The 16414-nt window shown below is 39.4% G+C and overlaps 1 protein-coding gene and 1 pseudogene across 10 annotated transcripts in view; one reads left to right on the top strand and one right to left on the bottom strand.

Moving 5' to 3' along the window:
- LPP (LIM domain containing preferred translocation partner in lipoma) overlaps positions 1-16414 on the bottom strand; it is a 670167-nt gene that overhangs the window by 318494 nt on the left and 335259 nt on the right. The window lies entirely within an intron of this gene.
- LOC134364784 (U2 spliceosomal RNA) lies at positions 2567-2683 on the top strand (annotated as a pseudogene).

The following is a 16414-nucleotide window of genomic DNA, read 5'->3' as shown; positions in this document are numbered from 1 at the left end:
AGGGGAAGTAAACCTGCATTTAGTAGGTGTTAGCCACTGTGTTAGATGTTCTTTATGCATTTTCTCTCATAATTCTAATCATGTCAAAAGATAAATATAACCATTCTTCTCTTACCAACAGGGAAATTAGAATCTAGAGAAGTGAAATATCCTCCCAGCACTCACAGAGGTGCTCTGGGACAGAACCTGAATTTAGGTCCCAGGCCCCAGAGTGAGACAGGAGCCCTTCCACTTCGCCAGGTGAATGGCTCCATTCCATGTCCAAGCCCAGCAGACAGAAGGGTGCAAGGCCCCGGAAGTAGGAGGTCAGGAAAGCGGCTGTATGGACAGCTGGCATTCAAAGATAACAGTGGTTTGCAAAAAAGTCTTTTCTCTTGGTACATATTTCACATGTCATTTGACATTCTAATGAGATCCTGAACAGGATACATCACATATACATCTGATAGAATATTTAGGACTCAATTTTCACCATCGTTGAATATCTTTATGCAATTCATATACTCAAACCTGTGTGAATAATCAGGTGGTTTGATGGTGGGCCAATTAAGAGCTGAATGCTGGGCCATGTGTCATCAGAAGGAATTACTCCTCAGTACCAACTAGAATTCCAGTATAGTCCACTTGGATGGAAGAGGTGCTAGCAATGAACTACTTCAGTTCCCTCAGGCTCCATCTGGGGAGACTAAGGCCCATACAGAGGCAAGATCACATAATTAGACAGGGCATAGAGGCAGAGCAGGTACTAGAATCCACAATTTTTGTTTCCTCATCTCTATGATACCTTCCTATCCCTCACTTGAGACAAAAAGTCAAGATCTTCGTTTTATCAAAAACTCATCTTTTCCCCCCTGAGTTCAGAATAGATCAAAGGCACTGCTGCTTGGACAAAAACTGCTTCATGTGCACATGTCTGTCAGTAGACAGAAATGTGACCAGACACAATCAGTGTAACCTCACTGTCCTATTGACGCATCCTTTGACCTTTGGGAAATCTGTGGTTTTACTCAGCTTTTATTTAAGAGAGCAAGTGGGTGGTAGAAATGTCAAAATAACTAAGGTCCGGCCGTCCTGGTAACTATTCACTGAATTTTTCTAAAGAATGTGGAGGGTTTGATTTTTCCCCTCATTTGTCTTCGTTTGTTCAGCAAACACCTGCTGAGCGTCTATCCCATACCATGTACCACTGTGTTAGATGCAACAGGAAACCCAGAAATGGAAGCAGACACAGTCACACTGCCTAGGATTAGCAAGCTTCCAGTCTAGTCAAGGAAATGCAATATGCACAGCTGACCATAACTGTAACAGAGTACAGAATGTGAAAAGCGTCCAAAGAAGGGTGTACATCAACTCGAATGGGCTGGGAGGCAGGTTCCAAGGTAAAGGGTGAGAGTGACAGATAGATAGTGATGAATGGCATTATAGGCAGATGACACTAACAGAGAAAAGACCAAGAGCTGGAAAGTTACGGATCCCACTGAAGAGGTGTACATGAAGAAAGGGTATGAGCTCAGTATAATACAGCACAGTGAGGTGGGAGGATAAGGTATGAAGACACGGGTTTTCATCCTGGTGTTTTTGTTATATACCAGTTTACCTAGAATTAAGGAGTCATTTTAAAGGAAAGGCTCTTGTTTCTATAAAATAATTAAAGAACTCAGGGACAGACAAGGAACTTACTGGCCAGGGTTGGAGTAAAAATCTTGTTGGCACATCTATGTGGGAGTAAACAAGCTTTGTAAGCTTTCTGCTCAAGAATACTGACAATACACATCCTCTATTCCGTGGGGTCTTGCACAAGTCAGTTCACTTCTCTGTACCTGTTTAATGATTTATAACATGAAGTACTGAAACCGGACCCTCTCAACTCTCCTGTCCTCTGATGTCTTGCTTACTGTGTAATTAAAAGCACATAAAAGAGAACATTTATATGCACATTCTGGGGATATGATAGTATCTTGAATAAATTACAGCACTCGCAACAATAGGATTTGACTTCTATAACTTCTGGTTTCCCTTGTATTATTCTTGTCTCTTACCTTGACTCAGGAGAATTTGCTAGCTAATGTACTGTGCTTGTGGCACAGCCTACACAGAGTCTATTGAGGAGGAGCCAGGTGGGAAGTATGGATATAGCCTCTTCACTAGCAACTTATCACTCCTCACGAAGCAAACTGAAGAGGTGAAGGTATTACTTTTACCACCTAGATTACAACTATCTGAGAAAGGCAAGAATCAGCTGTTGCCCTTTATGAATTGGCACAGGAATTGAAAGAGACATTTGCTCATGATATCTCATTCTGTCCGTAGATACAGCTCTTAAAATATGCCACTCACTGGCGGAGTTGCTGCTTAATGTACTCCTCCTAGCCCAGTGCTTGATTTAGATTTGCAAAGCTGCTTTTGAAGAATCTAATAAAATACAGACTAGCTGTTTTTCCAGTTTATAAACAGTTACCTTCATTCATATATTTCAAAGAAGTTAAAGGAAAGAAATATCAAACTGTTATTTATTTTTTCCTAATTCACGAAGGCACTTTTGAAACTGTTAAAGGGACCATTATTTATCGCTTCTCGGCCTTTTGGCTAAGATCAAGTGTAGTATCTGTTCTTATCAGTTTAAAGGGACCATTATTTGAGCTTCTGGAACTATGAATGAGAAGCATTCAAAATAAGAGTCCATTTTAAGTTCGAGATTCCAGAAATGGAAAGAGAAGGCAGTCTCCACAGAAGCACCCACCATAAGGCAAGATCACCAACCATGAAATCAACCATCCTGAACAATAGCTCAGGATCACTGCAAGGGGTGAGAAAATGACAGGGGTTTATACCTGTGAAATAACCTACAGAGGAAGGAAATAGAGATAAAAAAGACACTGAAGCATTATTTTAAGAAATTAAAATTCTTTTATAGGAAGTTCCAGTAATTAAGATTTTATCCCATCATTACTACATTGGGTATTAGCATGACCCTGTAGGTGACATGCCAATCAACAACCAGGGGATTCAGAAACCATTTTAATTTCAGGCCTGAAGTGCCTAAAGTGCCAAGCCTCGCGTTAGGTTCTGAGATACGAGTAAGATAGGATTTCTCAGGGAGCTCACAATCTAGAAGACTATGTGGAAGTAATTAGATGATATTCAATTCATGTAATGATGAAAAAACAAATGGATCAAAAATGAAACAAAGCAAAACAAAAACAAAACAGAGGCCAAAAAATAGTACAACCAACTCAAGCACAACTCTAGAGAGATAATGATTTATTTAGGATAAGAAAATACAAGGCAGGTGTGTGTTCTGTTAATTTTAGTGACTGTTTTATTCTCAATCATTTAGAGCTAACAATTAATGGTAATTTACTATGTGATAGATAATGTATTTAACTCATTTAATTTTCCTAATAACCCTATGAGGCAGATGATATCATTTCCTTCCTTTCAAAAGAACATAAAGGACAGAGAAAGGATAAAATGTCCAAGCTCAAACAACTAGTAAATATGGGACTAGTATTTCCCCCCAGGCAGGGTAACTCCAGAGCCCTTGCATTTAACCATTATTTAGTGTGGCTTCCACCATGAGAAAAAAAAGTAAAGCAAGTCGCAGCAGAAAGCTCAGAAGGAGTGATGAGAACTGCTTTGGCCAACACGGCCCCCACCAAAGATCTAAATCCAGTGGTCCAACTTCAATCCTCAGGGCAACCGGTCCAATAGTGCTGATAACTGACCCTTCACTCACTCCTGAAGCGCGTCTTTCACTTTGTTTCTGGACATCACTGTCCTTTGGCTCTCCTTCTAACTCTATGTCCCTTATTCAAGACAACCTTAGGGATGGCCCATTAGCTACACTGGTTAGAGTGCAGCCTTATAACACCAAGGTCAAGGGTTCAGATCCCCATACTGGCCAGGTGCCAAAAATAAATAAATAAATAAAAAGACAACCTTTAATGGTTCCTCTGTTTCTCTCCATGGCATCAAAATACTGGTCCCTAGGGATTAACTCATCACCTTTGTTGATATCACCCAGTCTCAAGGTTTTAAATTTGTTCTACTGACTCCTGAATCTATATCAAATCAAGACCTTGCCCTTGAACCCCAAACTCAAATATACACTTGCTTATTCAATCACTACTCGGAATTCTAACAAATCATTCAAATATGACATATCCAAAACCAAATTTCTAGTCATTGTTTCTCCTTTCCCCTCAAAACAACAAGAACAAAAACAAAACTACTCTTCATGCTGTTTCCTGACATCTCACTAAACGGCATGTCCATTCTCCTCACAGCTCAGGATAAAAACGTAGGAGTCATTCTTGACTCTTCTTTTGCTCTCACGCTCCGCATATAATCCATTCACGAAATTGTTGACTCTACCATTGAAATATATTCAAAATCCTGCTACTTCTTATCACCTTTCCCACTACCTGCCATACTTACTGAGTCCAACCAGCTATCATTTCCAGTTTGGATTATCACCATAGCCTACATTCTCTTCTCCACAAAGTTGCCAGAATGATCCTTAACATAAGTATGATCACATGGCTATACATGTGCTCCATTTCACTGAACGTGAGAGTCAGAATCCTTACAATGACCTGCAAAGCCCTTGGTGACAATCTGGGCCCCTGTTACCTGCTTGACCTTATCCTTTCTCACTCCCTGTAGGACCACATGGATGAAGCCACTCTTGGATACTTGACTCTTTCTTTAAAAGGCCAGTTGCCAGCCATGCTCTTCTCTCAGGGCTTTCACACTTGTGCCCCTGTCTGTCTAGAACGGACTTCCAAATACCTACATAGCTCACTCCCTCAACTACTTGAGGTCTCTGCTCAAATGTTACCTCCTTGTAAGGCTTTATGTCAAATAGGGCAACTATTACTCCAACCAACATGTTCTCTCTCCCCTTTGTCTTGCCTTATGTTTCTCTATAGCACTTAATCAGACTTAAATACTTACCTGTTTATCATGCCACAGGAATATGAATTATTGGAGGAAATATACTTTGTTTTATTCACAGCTGTACCCTCCCCCTCTAGAAACAGCCTGATATCCAACAAGTGTTCAGTAAATATGCCATAAAGACAAAGAAATGACTCCTCAGGTTACTCTACTCAAGTTCTAGAAATCAGACTCAACTTGAAGAACCTGATAGCATAAGAAGTAATGCAGCAGTGTAAGCATTTCTAAAAGTGGTTTGTTGATTTAGAACCAAAGTAAAATATTATATGTCACCATAGATTTGGACTGTGAGTCACAGACTATTAAATTGGGAGGCAGCTGTGCTGGACCAGAAAGAGAATAACGGGGAGTCGGGTGACACTGGCCCAGCCCTGGCAGTGCCACTGCTCTGCTGCATAACTTTAGACAAGCAGCTTCTTCCCTGTGGATTCTCCTACTTCAACTAAATAAGATAGCAAATCCCCTCAAATCTCTAGCTCTCTAAAGTTTGGTAGGAATTCAAGTACCACTCGTTCAAAAGATACTCCTTCTGGGTTTGTTTACAAGACATATTTCACTGTTGTCAGCTCTATTTGCAAGTTAGGAAAGAAGTCACATTTGAAATTGTGTGGCTTTTCTGAAAAGTTATGTCACATCATTAACACATAAAGCAGGGGATAGAAGGTTCTTCTTCTCCATGCCCCACAGTGGGTGTTAGATATTATCAACTACAACATAGAAGGAACAAGTATTCAGGACACTAAACTCTTCCAGAAGGAGATTTTTTTTTTTAAAGAGCATCAAATTCACACATGAAAAACAACTTGCAGTTTTCCTTCAAATGTACTCCTTTCCCATCCTTGATATGTCGTCTCACAGATGCAAGGGATGCGATACCCTGTTTTCTCATAAGTAGTAGATATGACCTTTAAAAATACATCCCTCTTGATTCCCCAGCCTGCAATCCCATGAAAATCAAAGCCAGGTTGCTATTCTGCATTAACATTTCTGGGATCAGATATAATGTGGGCACCTCGATTCTATCTGTGTCGAGACATTTTCACACAAGTGACTCACTCAGTAGAAGCTGGGGCATTGAACATCACTCTGACACCATCTCCTTTGAGGTTGATTCCACCCTGGTGGTGTTACAAGCCGACATCCTGTTCAGCTGCAACACAACAATGTAATTGGAACTGACTGAACAATAAATCTCAATTTCCCTGTTCCATCACGAGAATCTTTCAATTTACGAGGCTCCTTCTATTCACCAGCTCCTCCACTGCATTAGGAACCATTCCGGAACAAGCACACAAGTTAACTGCCCACTCTTACGTTAAAAGCACAGGGAAGCAGGGACAATTCTTTTATTAGACTTCTTAAATCTATTCCTTGAAAATAGAGAAAACAGCATGTTGCTTCTGGGCTGAATATATATAGAGGTCATCCACCTCCTCCCTCAGGTTTTGTCAGCTCCAAAAGGCACAAGCTCAATAAGCTGAAATTCCAAGGAATTTCTTTGTCCTCCGAACTATCCCCTCCCTGCTACAAAGTACCCGTTTTCAAAATCTGAGACACCTTTTCCCAATGAAGGCCTACCTGAACTTTTTACCCAGCAAGTCATAGACCATAAATGGTGTTCCCTTAGGCTCCAGAAAAACCAAGTGGGGAAGAGGGTACAAAAGAACAGAATAAAAAGGGTTGAGAACATTAATGATATATATGTGGCACTAAAATGTGTCCCAAGTATACTGAGTCAAAAAACAGACTTCAATTTCCTGTCGAAATAGATGTAAAAGATTGTTGGATACCATGGAGCTACTTACTTCCTTAGCCTGATTTCATTACGGATTAAATATTCTGTGCTAAAAAGAATTAAATAGTTTCCTACTGCCATCAGGATAACTTAAGAACTTTTTACATAGGGCGCAAAACACACTTCATGACTGGCTACTTCATCTCTTCTCACACTCTATGCCTCAACATTGTGAAATTATTTACATTCCCAACAACAGACTGTTATAGGAAGAACAGTAGCCCCCCCCTCCCCCCCAATGCCTACACTCTAATTCCTGGAACCTGTGAATATGTTACTTTACATGGCAAAAGGGACTTTGCAGATGTGATTACAGTTAAAGATTTTGAGATGGGGATATTAGCCTGAACTATCCGGTCAGGCCTAATCTAATCACATGAGTCCTTAAAAGCAGAGAACCTTTCTTAGCTGTGACCAGAGGCAGACATGACTACGAAAGAATGGTCAGAGAGATGCAATGCTGCTGGTTTTGAAGACAGGAAGAGAGACCATGAGCCAAGGGACATGGGCAGCCTCCAGAAGCTGGAAAAGGTAAGGACACTGACTCTTCCCTAGATACTCCAGAAAGGAATGCAGCTCAGCTGACATCTTCATTTTAGCCAAATGAGACCTAAAGTGAACTTCTGACCTACAGAACTGTGTGTTGTTTCAAGCCACCAAGTTCATGGTATTTTGTTACTAAATGATAGAAAACTAAGCTGTAGACCAAGCTCGCTTCCACTCTACAGCCATTGCTTATGATGTTTCATGAGCAGGTAATGGCTCTTATAGCATCCTCTATTTACCTTCCATAGAGTTTTCCACATGATATTTAAATTAGCAATACAGGACTCTTCTCCCAACCCCAGTACCCACTAGACTTCTCACCCCTTGAGTTTATTCAATGCTGGGTCACTAGCCCATGGTACTCTTGTTCTACTGTAGAAATCAATACAGTTCTACCATAAATATGTGTTCGGTAAATGATTCTCAGTAGGAGGTTAAGATATAATAAGTCATGGAATTATAAAACATTACAGTTGGTCACAACTTTAGAGATTATCAAATGAAACAACTCACTTGAAAGATGGGGATATTTGAAACCCAGAGATGGGCAGGTCACATGGACACAATGAAATTTTCTTTCAGTTTATCAGTTAATATTGAAACCATTTGCTGGAGCTCCTCCAACTGACTTGCAAGGACCTCCAAGACGGTATTGCACCTTTCTAACTTAGACTTTTCCCATTTCTCCCTTCTCATACCCTACTCACAAGACAAAGCTAAACTGCTCATGGTTTTCGGAAATGGTTCATGTTAACCATCTCTGCTCTAACCTACATTATGGAATGTCCATAGTTAACCAGTTACTACGGGCCGGGCTCAATGGACAAGAATCTCCTTGGCAGAAAGTGACTCTTCAGCAGCTGCCACCATCTCACCTACTCTCTAATACACACCAGTCTGTACATCTATCTCCATTTTCTTTTATGGCCCAAACCTTGTACTCTATATACTCTATTAATGTATATGTCAAATATTCCCTACTAAAATGTAAGTTCCCTAAGAGAAAGTTCATTTTTTTGTAGCCTGGTGACCAATACAGTATTTTTTTTAATATATACCTATTAGTTGAATTAGAGGCCAAAATATTAAAAAGTATTTGGAAATATTAGAAACTGTAGAAGCAACTAGGTTTATTATTAAACTTAATTTTTTAAAAAAGGTCAGCATTTGGTCTCTCTCCATGAGTTTATAGTTTGGGCATTACTTCTCTGTGTAGAAACTTATGCAGTTCTTATTGAAAATATCCTACGACCCAATTTCCTTCTCTAGACACAACAGGATCCCTCAGGCTCATAAGGGGACACTTTGTCAAAAGTTGGACCGATACCAACTAATGTTTGGAGATGTAATAAAGCACTTCTATTTGTTATCATCTCATTTAAAGCACAACCCCATGAGTTAGACAGCACAGATACCAGTGTCTCCATTCTAGAAATAATAGATACGGTCTTTTCTTACCATGGGCTATGTGCACAATCATCTTTAACCAACAGCCTTTCCAGTCAACTCACCAGTAACTTGAAGCCTTTAAGTGCAATGGACCAGCTAATTCTTGCTTTACTAAGATTTCAGTTACCAAAAATAAATGAGTGCTTACAGCGTGACCACTGTGGTTAATATCTAAAGGCGTCTTTTTTGATTTTTTCAGAAACGGTTGCATTGCTTGCTTTCTTATTCTGCTCTACCTTGAATTACGCTTTTAAAATTTTGCACAATTTTCTATTTATAAGAGGGGTTTTGTTCAATTTTAAAAACTGTGGATCATATTAAATAGAAGGTTCTGCTAAGATTCTGATAAAGTAAGATTGCTTTTACAGTACCTTGGTCACATTAATACCAAGACAGCATCCTTTTTCTGTTACCATGCAAGTACCTTGTCAAAATAAGGGAAAGTTTCATGACCAGTGTGCTAATTGATGGTGTAAATATAGTAATTGAGATCACAAATTATACTTTCTACAAAAAGTAGAAATTAATGTTTAGCACTAATATTTTAATGCACATCAATTAAGGTCGTTTATTTCCAAAAACTTCAGAACAGGGAATAAGAATAGATGTGTGAGCCTGTGGACATTTATCATTTCTTACTCACTTTATGAGGTTAGCACCAGCATATATATTTTTCATGAAAAACCTCACTCCCGTGTGAAGAGAGGGAAATGGGTGATAGCAGAGGCCTCTGCACTACAGTCTCAGGTAGGCTGAGTTGGTACTTAGTGAGTTTATCATTCTTTTCAGCAGCTCGGATCCTGCACACTGTAGATAAAGAGATAAAGCACAATGCTACAGCCTTCACGGTAAAGCCAGAGCATGACTGTAAAGCAGAATTAACTGGTAGTTAGACTCTGATCTACCAAAATACATAGAATTGTTGTTTGTTTGTTTTTTTAAATCACTGTTTGCACATCTCTGAGCAATCAGTCAAGCCAACATCCTTTTATCCCCTTCAACAGTGGCTCTATGGCTCCAGAAAAATGGACTTAGAGAGGAGGAAGTACTGCAGTGAGGCTCCATCAATTTATGTTTTATCAGACTACTTTTTTAAACAATATGGAGCTTTAATACACAGGGAAAGACAGTGTTTTCCAATAATGCAATCATATCTTAATATGTTCCAGGTTAAAAAAAAAATTGATAATGAAAAAACAAAACAAAAAAGAGATACAGTCTTCTTTTAAATTGTCCACCAACATCCCAGCTTATATAGGAAACTGCTTTTTATTGGGACATCTCATAACTATTTTCATAAATTTGATGTCTCTATAAACATCAAATATATTTCACGAATAACAGTGGTACCTATTGTTATGGAAACATTGGGCCCATGGGTTTCTTTTTCTGCCATTCCTTTGGGAGTCTTGGTTTCTTCTCAACTGGGTCGAGCCTAGAGCCAAGTGACTGTTGATGACTGTTCAAGTGAACCAAGGAAAAGGCCAAACCAATAGCAGAGCCTCTTAGGGCCTCTTGGTGCTTTGCTGCCTACACCCACAGCTTCCCAGTGGAATCCCTTCTCTATGAACTACCCAGTGAGAGGAAGTGCAGTAGCAATGTGAGTGGGCATGACAGTCCCCTCAGGCCCCCAGGCTTTGCTGCCCTCTGTAAGATCAAGGAACTAGATCCAGAAGACCACCAAGGACCCTTCCCACTTTGCAGTGTTGGACAGAGGAAAGTAGAATTGCACAGCTTTCTGACACAGGGCTCTGCCCTCACTGTCATCTGTGTCCTCTCCTGGCTTCTGCCTTGCTGCTCTTTCCACTTTTTAGATCCAAACCAAATCTATCCAGACACTTCTGGGACAAGAGACAAAGTAGCTGACAATTTTTAGACTCAGAGCTCTTATCCTTTTCTGCCTATCCTCTCCCTCTTTGTTATTCCAAGGATTTCTAAATTTATTATCCCCACACTAATGGCAGCAAAATCAGGCAGAAGTCTAACGAAATATTTGAACCCAATGAACCCATTCCTGGACAAAAAGAGTAAGCACTTGAATTTCCGCATGATGATAACTTGTTCAATTCAACAAGTCAAGCCCCCTCAATCCAGGAAACATGGTACCTTCAAAACATCTACTACCACAGGACATGAAACGGAGGGTGAAACATGAGGGTTGATCCTCCTGTGGGGTCTGAGGTAGGCCAAAGATAGGAGTCTTCCTCAAGGAATAGAACTTTCATGGAATGGTTTCTATCAGAACTTGAGAAGCCCTGGCATCCAAATGCTTAGTGTGTGAATGAGAACGCTGGCACAAGAGAAGTAATAAGAATCAAAAATGCCTGCTAATAATCAAACAGCAAATTAGGAGCAAAGGTAGGGTAAGAATTTACATGGTTTGTCCACCGCACCACGCAGCCTTCACCGTCTTCTGGCTCTTTGTTCTCTCTTTTACTTTTTCATGGGCTGGACTTTGATCCACAGGAATGTACACTAGGATCAGTAGGAGAATACTATGGTTGACCCCAAATGAGCAATGTCTCCATTCCCACCCCAGGCAACAAAATGATCCTCATTCAGGCCTTTCCTGAGTGCTACAAGGCAAAACATGCAGAATTGGAAGAGTGCACTGGACTGGTTTTCAGAACACTAGAAATGGAGAGGCCTCATGGTGGCCTCTGGAGGGAGCAAGAAGATGCTCAGCCATGCTCCAGAGCACCAAATCCATATTTCAGCCCAAACTGTTCCACCTTAGCTATTTTAAATGTCAACTTTCCAACACAGTTCCCAGCTACAGAGAACCACTGATGTACTAGAAATATGTTGGGATTTGTAGAAGGAAGATATAAATTTAAGGACTGAATTCTGTAGTTTTCTTTTCATGAGAATGAAGGCAAGTCATTTCACATTACTGGGCCACAATTTCATCTTACATCAGATAGGTTCACAACTAATTAACAAATGCTAAGTAATAAAATAGACAGTGTACTGTAAATGTGCTTTGTATGCAGTAAAACATTTACAAATCATGAATGTTACCACAGATAATGTTATAGACTGGTCCAGCAGCTTTTTAGAACAGGGATGATAGATGGAAGAAGGTTGATCATGGAGGGCCTAGTGCCTTATGACTGGTGTGACTTTACATTGGGATACACAGGATTTTCTGGTCCCCAACATGACAGTTTTCAGATGAGTTACTGGCATGAAGATATTTGCACCGAGAACAGATAGATAGAGGGATTACAGAGAAACTTAATACTGTGCAAGATTGTTGTTTGTTGCCTGAGCTTCCTAGTACTGAGTCATCACTGTGCATATAAGACAGACAGGAAGGCAGAAGAAAGGAATGCATTTGCAGAAACGTATCTACCTTCCTTCCTTTCCAGGCTTATCTCATGACATTTGCCCTAAATTTCCTGAGCTCCAACCAGGCTGAACATTTCCAGTTCCTATAATATATCTGCTTAAATGTCATCTCTAAAAAGCCTCCTCTGACCTCTCCATGAGAATACTGGAGCACATTCCTCTATGAGTCCATAAAACCTTATTTGGACATCCATTTCCATTCTCATCATATATCCCTGTCATTATGGGTTTATACAATTGCTTCCTACATTGGAAGTCCCTTATGGGGTGGGGAAGTGTAAGAATTGTGTTCCCTTGATTTTAATCTGCAATGTCCTGCCTTAACAGTTGTTGGTTCAATGAAGACTGTATCTTTAAATGAATAGATAACCTGTGATCATTGATGCAAACTCGATTAATCTCCAAATAGTGGCCCCTATTTCCCATTATCTTTTTTGTTTTACTTATTACTACTTACTCAGATGCTTTTCCTAGATTTCTCTAGACTCCTATATGTCTTATTAAAGGCAAAATCATTACAGCCACTGTAAATACAGTATAGAACCAGTGTAACGTTCAGTTGTTTCTTTCCTTGGGGCCTCCTAGAAGTGGCCCTGGAGCACCTAGGGACAGGTTTAGACACATCATTCTCAAAGGTAATACTACTCCTTACTATTACTGCAAGTGATTCCTCCCTACTCAGTCTCTATCCAGTCACTACCGACCCACTCTCTCTAATAGAAATGTGGACATGGAGATGGCAATGGTGATGGGCAAGAAAATGGTATGGATATGATTTGAGATACAGGACAAAACACAGAAACAATCTGGCAGAGGGGTTAAAAGTATGGGCTCCAGAATTAGATCAGTTGGTTTGAATGTGAGCTCTGCAACTTAAAACTGATTTGACCTTAGGCAAGTTACTTAGCAAACTTGTGCCTTGGTTTTGTCATCTGTGGAAATGAAAATAATGACCTCATAGGGTTGTTGTGAGAATTATGTGAACTAAGAATTAATACACAAATTCACACGTCTAGCACATAGTAAGTACTCAACAAATGGAAACAAATATAACATACACCATTATGATATGATATAATAAAATATGATACAATGGAACACAATACAACATAATGACAGGTTGTACTTTCCAAAGATGGCCACAACAGTACCTTCAGCACATGTACTTTTCTAGAAACTTACTACAGCACCACGAAAAGGTGGAGTCTAGCCCTCTTTCTTTGAGTTTGGATGGGACTTCGTTACTATCTCTGCCAACAATGTACAGTGAATAGGACACCATGTGTGACTTCTAAAACTAGGTCATAAAAATGCATGCATTTCTACCTTTCTTTCTTGCGATGCTTGGTCTTAGAATTCAGCCACCACACTGTAAGGAAGCCTTAGGAGCCTGTGGAAAGAGTCACATGGAGAGAAACCAAGGTTCATGATGCACAGCTCTAGTCAAACACCAACCTGCCAGCCATGAGTTGTGCATCTTGAAAGTGAATCATCTACACTCAAGTCAGGCCACCTGAGCTGATCTTGCAGATTGGAGATAAGCTATTCTCATGGAGCACTACTAAAATTGCAGATGTGTAAACCAAACTAAGGTTTGAGATAGTTCATCATGCAACAATAGATGACTGATACAGATATATATAAAATAATATTTATATGAACTGGTACTTATCCTTTATGTCAAAGAGGTCCTTGATTTGCCATGATTAATTTAAACAAAAGCATATTTTTTCTCTAAAGGCCTTATAGTTTACAAAGATCTTTCACAAATAAAAGCTAATGTGTTCATCAGACATAAATAAATATACATGACAAATGACAGCTACATGTTACAGACTGGGTAACCACATCTTAAGCCTCCCTGACCTCATCAAGGTCACACAGCTACTCAGAGGCAAATCAAAAGTTGCAAATCCATATCCTTTTACTCCAAATCCAGAGCTATGTCCATTACACCAAACCGTCAATCTGTAGTAATTTAGGAATTTAGGACAGTAAGTATAACCTCACCCTCTTCTGTGCTAGGCAGGTTTCTAAGATTCCCCCTAGTGATTCCACCTCCTGGTATCCACACCCTTGCAAAGTGCCCTCTCCCTGAGTGTGGGCTAATCCTACTCACTCACTTATAACAACAGAATATGATAAACGTAATGAGATGTCACTTCCAAGTTTAGGTTATTATGTCACAAATGATTATGACTTCCATCTTGTGAGCAGACTCTACCTATTGGCTTCTCAGATTCTGTGAATCTGAACTTTGCCACTTATGAGCTAGTTTGACCTTAGGCAAGTTACTCAGCATCTCTGAATCTTGCTTTTCTAATCTGTGAAAATGAGGATGACCTCACAGGGTTGTTGTGAGAATTAAGTGAACTTTAATACAGAATTTATATGTCTGGCACATGGTAAAGTAATGAGCTGCTATGAGGAAGAGACCCACGTGAGAAAGAACTGAGGGCAGTCCCTGACCAACAGCCACCTAGAAACTATGGTCCTTAGTCCAACAGCCTGGGAGAAATGGAACCTGCCAACAACCACCTAAGCATGGAAGCAGATCCTTCCTTCTCCAGGAGAGCCTCCAGGTGAAAATGCAGATTCTGGGCCCATACTTTGACTGAAGCCTTGTGAGAGACCATGAAATTGATAGTCAGCTAAGCCATATCAAGATTCCTAAGTCATAAAGAATTATGAGAAAATATATTTTAACCTGCTCAATTTTTAAGTAATTTGTTGCACTGCAAAAGAGAATACTTTTCCTATGCATTAATAAGGGAGAACCTTTGAAGATCACTAAAGGGAGAAACTCAATGAAAATACAAAAACTTCTCCACACCTCAAAACCCACCAACCTTTCAACATCTCTTTCCCAGAGGATTAAAGACAGGACACAGTCTTCTTACATTTCCAGTAATACTAACATAAACACAAACCCCAAAAAACTTGGGGAGTCCTGACAAAAACCAGCCACATCCTGAAGGAAAGGCATGGAGGCACTATACTGCATCAGTCTGTACTGCAAACAGCAGTCAGTCCCGACACATGAAGGGGAAAATATCTAACCAGAACAGTCTCAGGCCAATGTGGAAACTCTGTTCATACTTTCCCAACAAGGTGAGGGACATTGTCAAAGCAGCCTTATAATTCTGAGATCATTGACATTGAGAGTGTAAGGAATTAGAAAGAACTGGCCCCATTTACAAATAGAAACTTGAGGCTTAGACAGAGCAACTGACTTATTTAACACAATCCTGGTTGCACAGCTGGAAAGAGAATCCATTGTTATTGACTCAGCTCAATTTTCTTTCCAATGCCAAATGCAAAAAAATGGGGGGGGGGGAGACTCATTTATCCTTAATAAATATAACTGATGGGGCATCTTACACAGAAGGATACTAAGAGAAAAAAATCATAATATATGTGTATGTTTGTGACCACATCTGACATATATGAAACTGTTTAGATACATAATGGGTAAATGACAAGCTTCTAATTATTTACTTTAAAAAGTAGGAGAATAGGAGAGAAAGCAATGTAGAAAGAAAATGAAAAGATTCTATGTAAAAGGCAAATAGTTTATAATGCACTATTTCCTCCCCGAAAACAGTTAAACAGTTAGAAAAGTTAATATTTACCCTAGCTGAGTAGGGGAAGGATAAGCCTATCATAAAGTAGATTACATTTAACATGATACTGTATCTGATCACTGGCATGTGTATGAAAAATAACATCTGTATAGCACTTCATAGTTTCCAAACACTTTAATGCACATTACACTATTTAATTCTCAAAAAAACATATATGGTAAACAAAGGAGGTACTAATATCACGGAAAAGGAAAATGAGCTTTGGAGAGATAAAACAATTGGCATTCACATTTCCAAACATGGCAGAGCTTGAATCGAAATTCTAGTTTTCTAAATCTAAATGTTTAGTCAAGAATTGCAGATACATGTATACTATATAATTGCTGAGAAATTTTAAGTGTTTTCACCACAAAAAAATAATAAGTTTATGAGGTAACACATATTTTAATTAACTTAGCCATTCCACAACAAATGCATACACTAAAATGTTATGTTCCATTCTATAAAGTTATACAATTTTTATTTATCGATTAACAAAAATAAAAAATGAATTAAACATTAAAAAAAGAATTGCAGATACAAATCATTTCCAATATAAAAAAAAAAAAATCTTCCAGATTCTGTCAATGTACTATGTAACCAGGGAAAGACACTTCTATGCGTTAGGGTTTCCTCTTCTAAAAAGTGAAGACTTCAAATTAGTGTCTGTGGTTGGCACTAGAGTGAGCAT

The sequence above is a fragment of the Cynocephalus volans genome, chromosome 1 (genome assembly GCF_027409185.1).
Source record: "Cynocephalus volans isolate mCynVol1 chromosome 1, mCynVol1.pri, whole genome shotgun sequence".
In the NCBI taxonomy this organism is placed as follows: domain Eukaryota; kingdom Metazoa; phylum Chordata; class Mammalia; order Dermoptera; family Cynocephalidae; genus Cynocephalus; species Cynocephalus volans.
This window is presented reverse-complemented; position numbering and strand designations above follow the sequence as displayed.